This window comes from Pseudonaja textilis, chromosome 13 (genome assembly GCF_049901715.1).
Source record: "Pseudonaja textilis isolate UNSWEBS1 chromosome 13, rPseTex1.2, whole genome shotgun sequence".
Taxonomy (NCBI): domain Eukaryota; kingdom Metazoa; phylum Chordata; class Lepidosauria; order Squamata; family Elapidae; genus Pseudonaja; species Pseudonaja textilis.
The window spans coordinates 634212-641708 of record NC_142002.1 but is presented as its reverse complement, the minus strand read 5'-3'; positions in this window follow the sequence as shown (position 1 = coordinate 641708).

Below are 7497 nucleotides of genomic sequence, written 5' to 3'. Positions count from 1 at the left end.
GCCTTCCAGAAACGATCCTTTTGTTTGGATGTGGGGTTCTTTGCCCCGTAGCAGAGGGAGAGGCGGTGTGCATGAGGGGAACACCCATCTGGCCGACAACGCATTCCGCATCAGCCGCTGCAGCCACCAGTGGGATGTGGCTTTTTGCGTTCTTCCAAAATGATGCAAGCAGAGGAGGGAGCGTCTGGCCAACCTGGGGGCAGTGGGCTGGCTTTCACTCGGGCAGCTTCTTCAAGATTACAGAGAGAGAAAGGAAGAAAAGACCAGGACTCTGTCACGGGGCCAGCTTTGAGAGAAATGGGCACAAGGTTTCACAGTTTTCACGGCCCAACCATCCTTTCTGCCCACAGACTTCCACGTTGTTGTTCAAAAGACAGGCCTTTTTCGTGGCTATCCCAGGAATCTGCTGGGATTCAGCGAGGATCTTCTGAGCAGGACAGCCAAGCAGCTGGGCAGACTCGGTGCCAGGGCAACTGCCATCAAATGGACCTCAGAAGAGAATCCGCTTCCTTAATCTATAAGGCGCAGCATCTGACAAATTTGGGTGTAGCTGTAGGCATGTTTGTATATTAAAATAACTCTTCCTAGACATCAAAATGCCTTTTGCATTGCCAGAGATTGTGAGCCCCAGCTTATCTTATGATGCCAAATGCCCAGAGCCTGCATATCCATCAGGCTTGTCTACTCCACAGTCATACTCAAACACTGGTGTATCTCTATCGATTTAACTTCTGCGTCTCATAGAAGTTTTCCCTCTTTCCTGGGTGCAGGAGTTGGAAGAAAAGAGTGAAGTCAGAGGAAGGCGGCCTCTGGGTCGAATGCAAAGGAAAACCTCTCAGCGCTTGGATTTGACCTTGGTCACCCCTTAGATCACATACATTTAACGGTCTTATTACCTTTTGCACAATTATTGATGATTTTAATAAAATATTTCATACAGACAAGAGTGAGAAGAAGGTATTAATTCAGGTATTATTTACCTGATATTCTGAAATCTTCAAGTCAAGGGAGTGAATTTTGTGAGTTGGGGTTTGCCCGGTATCATGAGGAATGGTTTGCTTAATCAAGTTGATTGAACTTGACTGTAGTTGGTTGAACCACAGTCAACACACCAGTCATGGAAGGGCAAATGCTGCATATTTCAAGGTGCCTGGGGAGCAGAGAGAACTTGGTGTAGATTTCGGGGGAACATCTGGCAGTTTCAGTCCTGCTCATCTGGAGGAAATTCCTTTCTGGCTGATTCCCTGTGCTGTTGCTTTTTAAATTGTTTTACTTGTTTACTTTTTTATTCAGTTCGTAAGACACCCGTAGTGTATGGCAACATTAAATCAAATAACTTGAATGAAATTTAGTGGTTCCCCTGGCAGTGGCCACCACGTCTCCACCTGTGTCCCCTCAGGGTACGAAGTGGAAGGGTTGGTCCAGGGCCTGAGCAGCCAGGAATGGACATGTGCCCAGGGCCCATCTCACCGGACAGAAGGGATGCATTTTTATTGACACTTCCTTCTGTCAAAGCTGCAGCCAGTTGCAACCCTCTGAATTTCCCTTGCAAAGGAGGAGTCGGTAGAGAAATTGAAAGAATGGGGGGGGGGGAAGGCCCAGGACCCAGCAGGTATTTGCAATTTCCTCCTGATCTCTGAAGGGCTCCAGCTTCCTCTAGATGAAAGAAGGAGCCGGTGAAGGTAAGTCCAGAGTCTTCCTTTGTGCTAGAGAAAGGATCACCGCTGCGCCCCTGTGCTTGCTCTTCCCAGACACGGAGGGGGCGGGGGGGCATCGTGTCAAGCCCCGGGAGCAGGAGGGCTCCAGCACCCACTCCCACCTCTCGGGCTCTGCGGGAAAGAAGGGCTTGTTTTGGAGGAGGGGGCCAGGATCAGAAGCCAGCTGAGCCCAGGGCCCGAGTGGGGGCCACGGAGCAGGCCTTAGAGGGGAGATAGGCCACGCGCGAGAGGGAAGGTGGGGCTCCCAGGAGGCAGGAGGGCTCTCCTGGGGTGGGGTGGGGGCTTCACCGGCCATGAGGGAATCTGCAAAAGCCCCTTCTCCAAGCTCCCCCAGGGGGGTGGGGAAAGGGGGGTGGGGGGTGTCGGTCTTTGGGCTGGTTGGGCAGTCCAGCCACTTCCAGGCTCATCCACCTTGTGCCCCACAAGCAAAATTCAGCTGACTCTTCAGGTCAGTTCGATTAGAAAAGTCCAAGCAGGAAATTCGAAATTGATCCAAAATGCTAACATTAAGTTCCCTTGGTACAGAGACATGGAAACGTCGTCCATCTCGGGGGGTCAAACCCCAGAAGATCTCCTGCCAAAGCAACAGGCCTGGGGCCCCCCAAAACTGCCCCCGCTTTTCCAGGGAGGGTGAATGAGACTCACTGCATTCAAAATGGCCGGACACAACATGACGCACTTCTGTGTCTCTCCAGCCAGCCAAATCTCACCTTCCAGTCTATTTCTTTAGCCTTCCCAGAGCCTCAAGAAGCAGGATTGGCGTGTGATAGTGCCAGAATCTGAACAAAATACAGACCGGAGATTAATTGAAATGATGAATGTGGGAATCAGCTTCAAGAAGCTCCCAAGCACCTGGGTAGGGGAACAGGATAACACAAAAGGGAGAGAGAAAGAGAGGAGAGGAGAGGAGAGGAGAAGGGAAGGGAAGGGAAGGGAGGAGAAGAGGAGAGAAGAGAGGAGAGGAGAAGAAAAGAGAAGAGAGGAGAAGAGAGGAGAGGAGAGGAGAAGGGAGGGGAAGAGAAGAAAAGAGAAGAGAAGAGAGGAGAGGAGAGAAGCGAAGCCATGGCCAAATGGGCGGATCTTGCAACCTGCCCTGGGGGGAAGCCATTGCTGGCCACTGAGTCATGCCTTGCCCTCCCCAGGAGGGACTGAAAAGGGCTTAAACAAACATGAAGCGATTCAAAGGGAACATTCCTTGCTCAGCAGCTCAGGAAAACAATGGGGGCAGAGGGAGGGCAGCCCCACTCGCATTCCTCAAAGGCACCAGCCAGGTGGGCACAGCTCTCAGGATGCACCTGGTTCCTGTCCCATCACATTATGTCAGCAGCTGAGCACAGCTGCTCATCCCTGGCGCTGGGGGGAGAGCCCAGAGGCCTCGGAGAAGAGAAGCCAGCCCCTGCCCCAAGAAAGGGCCTGCTGGACAGGCGCGCCTGCCAGGGTTTTCTCCTGGGCACGGGGCATTACCAGCCTTGGGGCAGGATCTGAACTTGTCTCCCTTAAGAAGTGACCCAGCTCCCTAGTGCTGGATTGCCCCGATCTCCCCTTGCCTGGGGTCAGGGGGGTGGGGGGGCGAGGCAGGGAGCGGTTTTGCGAAGCGGTCAGAAGACTGGCAGGACTCGAGCGGCTGGAAGCAGAGTTTGGTTTTAAGGGCTCCGGAGGGCTAGGGGAGAGAGGGCGGGACCTTGACCTTTGAGCAATCCTAATTATGGCAAAGCCAAGGCTCTGTGGAGCCAATCAGATCAGGGTTTGCACAAAACAAAGACTTTGGGAAATGGATGGTCCAATCCCAAGGCCGGGAGGAGGGAACCGATGTGGATGGAATGTATGAATGGGCCGAGCTCTTCAGTTGAAGGCACCGGGACGGGCAGAGGCAGCCCTTCCCTGGTCCCTGCCCAGAGGACAGCTCTCTTCCCGGGAGGCGGCGGCGGCTGCGGGACACGGCCTCCCGGCATGGCAGGATCTCCTGGTGCCTCCAGAGGTGATGGGTGACGCCGACCCCTTTTCTCCCTCTTTGCTCTCTTTTGCAGGTCTCGTCAGAATCCCTCAAGTCCCCCACATTTCCTTATCACTCTTCCAGCCAGCTTTCTTCTTGCAAGTGTTGGACGGAGAACTGATAAGGGAATGGGGGGGGCCACACGACCAGAACCCACTCCAGAGGCTGCCCGGAGGCCGGCACTAAGGGGGCGTTGGGGTCACACGAAGGAACACCCCTTTTGCCTTCGGTAAACTGGATGTCTGAGCAGCCAGAGAGATTGAAATAAAACCTTTCAAGGAGTCTAGCCAAATTCAGTTTTAGCAAGTTGGTTCGCTTTCCCGCTGGATTTGAACACAGTCGGAAAGGTGAGACTACACTCCTCGTTTTGGAGATTTTGGAAAAAACCCTCTTAACGTCTGAGCAATAATTGCGCTTAACCTTTTTGTCAAGTACAATCGACATTTGCCGTTGGGAATTTTAAAAAATCATTACATTCTAAACATTGCAATTTCCTGATGCTATTTATTTTTCCAGGAGGTTCTTGAAACAGGATCCGAATCCAAATGCGCCATTTGGGTTGAAGGAAACATTTTAACATTTGCTAACTTTTCTCTAAAAGAAAAGCATGTTGAGACACTGAGAAGTGCCCCAAGTAGCAGAGGTAGAAAAACAGCTCCGGAGATGAGGATCCAAATCCTGGCCTGCTGCAGACTGTTGATCCTGGATGGAGAAAGTTGATTTCCGTCCTTTTGAACTGATGCAGGATAGGACCACTCCCTCTGCAAAATAAAGTCCCCCTGTGATAAACGCCAAAGGGAATAGAGAGAGATTTCATGCAGCAGGCTGAGTACTTATAAAACTTTTTATTTCCATTTAAATGTACCCACAATAGCATCAGCATTTGCTGCTTGGCCAGATGTTCTGAGCGCCCTGCCTCTTCCTCCATTCAGTTCCACAATAATTCTCAGTGACAGCGGCTGCCAGAAGGACGGAGGATTTCGTTTGCTGCAGAGAGGCGTGCAAAGTTCCTGGGAGCCTTTGAAGGCAACTGCGTTAGCCAAAGAGCCGGCTGTGGGCAGGGAAATAACCTGCCAGGTGGCACTGAGGAAGGTTCCAAAGGAAGGTGCAACAGCCACAGCCCAGGATCCAAATTCCTGCGCCTCTTCAGAGTGTTATACACCTGCAAGCTCTCCGGGTTTTACACCCGGGTGTGTGAGCGCAGGCAGCCCCTGTTCAAGGAGTGGCATTCTGTCTCTCAGGCTGGAGGAAAAAAGGATGTCAAAGAGCAGGTGCTCAGCATTTATTTCTTCAAGGATTGGCAAGAGGTTTGCAGACCCACAATGTGCAGGTGAGTTAATTCGGTAATCAAGTTAATAAAATCAGGCTAACTTGGCTCTTTATTTCAATACTTACATGCCGGCTGTTAATTGAAAAAGTATTCAGAAGACAAACATGGCTAGGGAAAAACCGTGTTGGTTAGTACTTGATAACGATGGAAACAGTTTGTCACAAACTGGTGAACATCAGGAGTGCCATTTCTGATCTGTGAAATTCAACAAATAAATATTTCCCAAATATTCATTTTCTGTCGAACAGGGAAATAAGCAGAAAGGACACAGAAGATGGGAGGAGCCGTGTGCCTTGTGTGTGTGTGTGTGTGTGTGTGTAGGGGCTAGTAGGGAGGGGGGAATTGGGTGGGATTAGTGGTGTATTAAGCAGACTAAGCACAAAGGTTGAGACTATGGCTTCGTTTGTACAGTATGTACAAAGGAGGGGGCACTAAGGTGTTATTTCAAGTCACAAAACAGCACAAAAATCAGGAGTGGCCAATAACCATCCAAATTCCTGTCGTTCTGAGGTCATCCCCTCAGGCATCTTCTGCGTAGGGCTCCAAATGAAAGCGTCTCTCCTTCGGTGAAGGCACCCTGGATGCTCCTGCTGGCTGTTAGGGTCCTCAACATTCAGCTTGCCTGGACCTTAACCCCTCACCCCGTGTCCTGCTCCCCTGTTGAGAGGTGAGGGAAGGGGCTGCTTCCTACTGGTCTCCTCCTCTCTTCCTGGGACTTGCCTCACTCACTCCCGGTTGCAGGCCGCCTGGCCTCTCCGCATTGCTTCCAACTTCTCCAAATCCTTCTGAAAGTTCATCTGGAGGGAATGAGCTTTGGAAAAACCCACAGAACAGCCAATTTACAAAGGGAGACTTTACCTTTGAAGAGTCAAGCGCTAAATAGACTCTCCTGAGACGAGCACCTTTCTTTTTACCTTTATCCCACCTCCTTGGGGGGGGGAGGATGGAGGCAGGTAAAGAGCCTCTCAAGTGAAGCTTATGCCTGGTTGTAACTGCACAACTGCAAATGTCTACACAACCGTCTAGACCGGGGGTCTCCAACCCTGGCAACTTTAAGCCTGGCGGACTTCAACTCCCAGAATTCCCCAGCCAGCAACTTTCAGCCTGGCGGACTTCAACTCCCAGAACTCTGGCTGGGGAATTCTGGGAGTTGAAGTCTGCCAGGCTGAAAGTTGCCACGGTTGGAGACCCCTGGTCTAGACGACCGTATGGAGGTGATGGCCTCCTCAACTTTCCACTGTACTAGCTTTACAACGTTGGCCAAGATTAAGCTAGGATACCAAGGGAGCTGGGCAGCAGCTGTTACGCTGCCTCTTAAAACCTTCCTTGGATTCTTTGTTTCTTCTGTGAGCACAAAAAGGGCAGCAGGGAACGTGAGAGTGGATCGGGCCCTCCGGCCCGCCTGGTCATGTGGCACCGCTTGGGCCCAGGGCAGCCTGGCCAGGGGTGGAGTTGGTTCTGTTCACCAGGAGAGCAGCAACTCCACCCCAACAGCAAAGCACCTCCATGCCGCACCTGGCAACCTATCTGGCGCCTGACAAGGTGGACCGAGGGGGGCTTGGGCAGGAGGGGGGAGGGCTGAGTGCACCGTCCTGTCCCGGAGGCCCTCCCCTTCCTGCCCACAGCATCTCCAGCCTGGGTAGAGGCCCAGCCAGCAGGCCCACATGGCTTTTTGCAGGGGAGGGGGGAGAGGAAGCCCCCAGAAAGGAGCAGCGAGGGCCCTGGGAAACGGGAGGCAGGTGGGAAGGGCCTGTGGCCCTTTCGCTCTGCATGAGGGTCCCCGGGCAGCCAAGGGGGGCTGGGCCCCCTCCTAACTGCCTACCCCCGCTTTTCTGGGCTCCGGGGGGGAGGGGCGATGGCCTTCAGCTCCACTTGCTAAAACGTTGGAAGCGCATCACCGCCAAGCAAACTGACGTCCTTCATCCGGACGTCCTGGCATCCGGACTGGGCGGGGGGGCAAGAGGGGCTCCCGCACAGCTTCCAGGGCGCTGGTGCTTCTCTGGGGAGGAAGGCATGGAAGGCGACCTTCTCCTTTCCTCCTCCCTCCCTCCCTGCAGGCCACTCCAGCCGGCTTCGAGAGCAAGTCGGAGCCCGCCGGGCCGCAGCGGAAGGAGCGTCCCCGGTCGGCGGGGAAACGGCTCGAGGGCTCCGGCGGAGGCAGCTGTCGGGGCGGGGAGTGGCGGCTCTGCCCACGGCAGCTTCGCGGGGCTGCTGAGGGGCTGCTCGGCCTGGGTCTCCCGCCGCCGCCGCCGCCGCCACCGGGCCCCTCCAGCGGAGAAGGCCCCGCCGCCCGCCCGAGCAGCCGCCCTGACCGGAGCCGACCCTGGCCTGGCCCCTCCTCCAAGGGCGCGCCGGCAGCTGCCCCCGGGCGGGAGGAGGCGGAGGGCCGGGCCCGTCTCCCTGTCGGGGAGCGGGGGGGAAGCCGCGGCGCTCGCCCCGCGCGCCCTCCGCCCGGC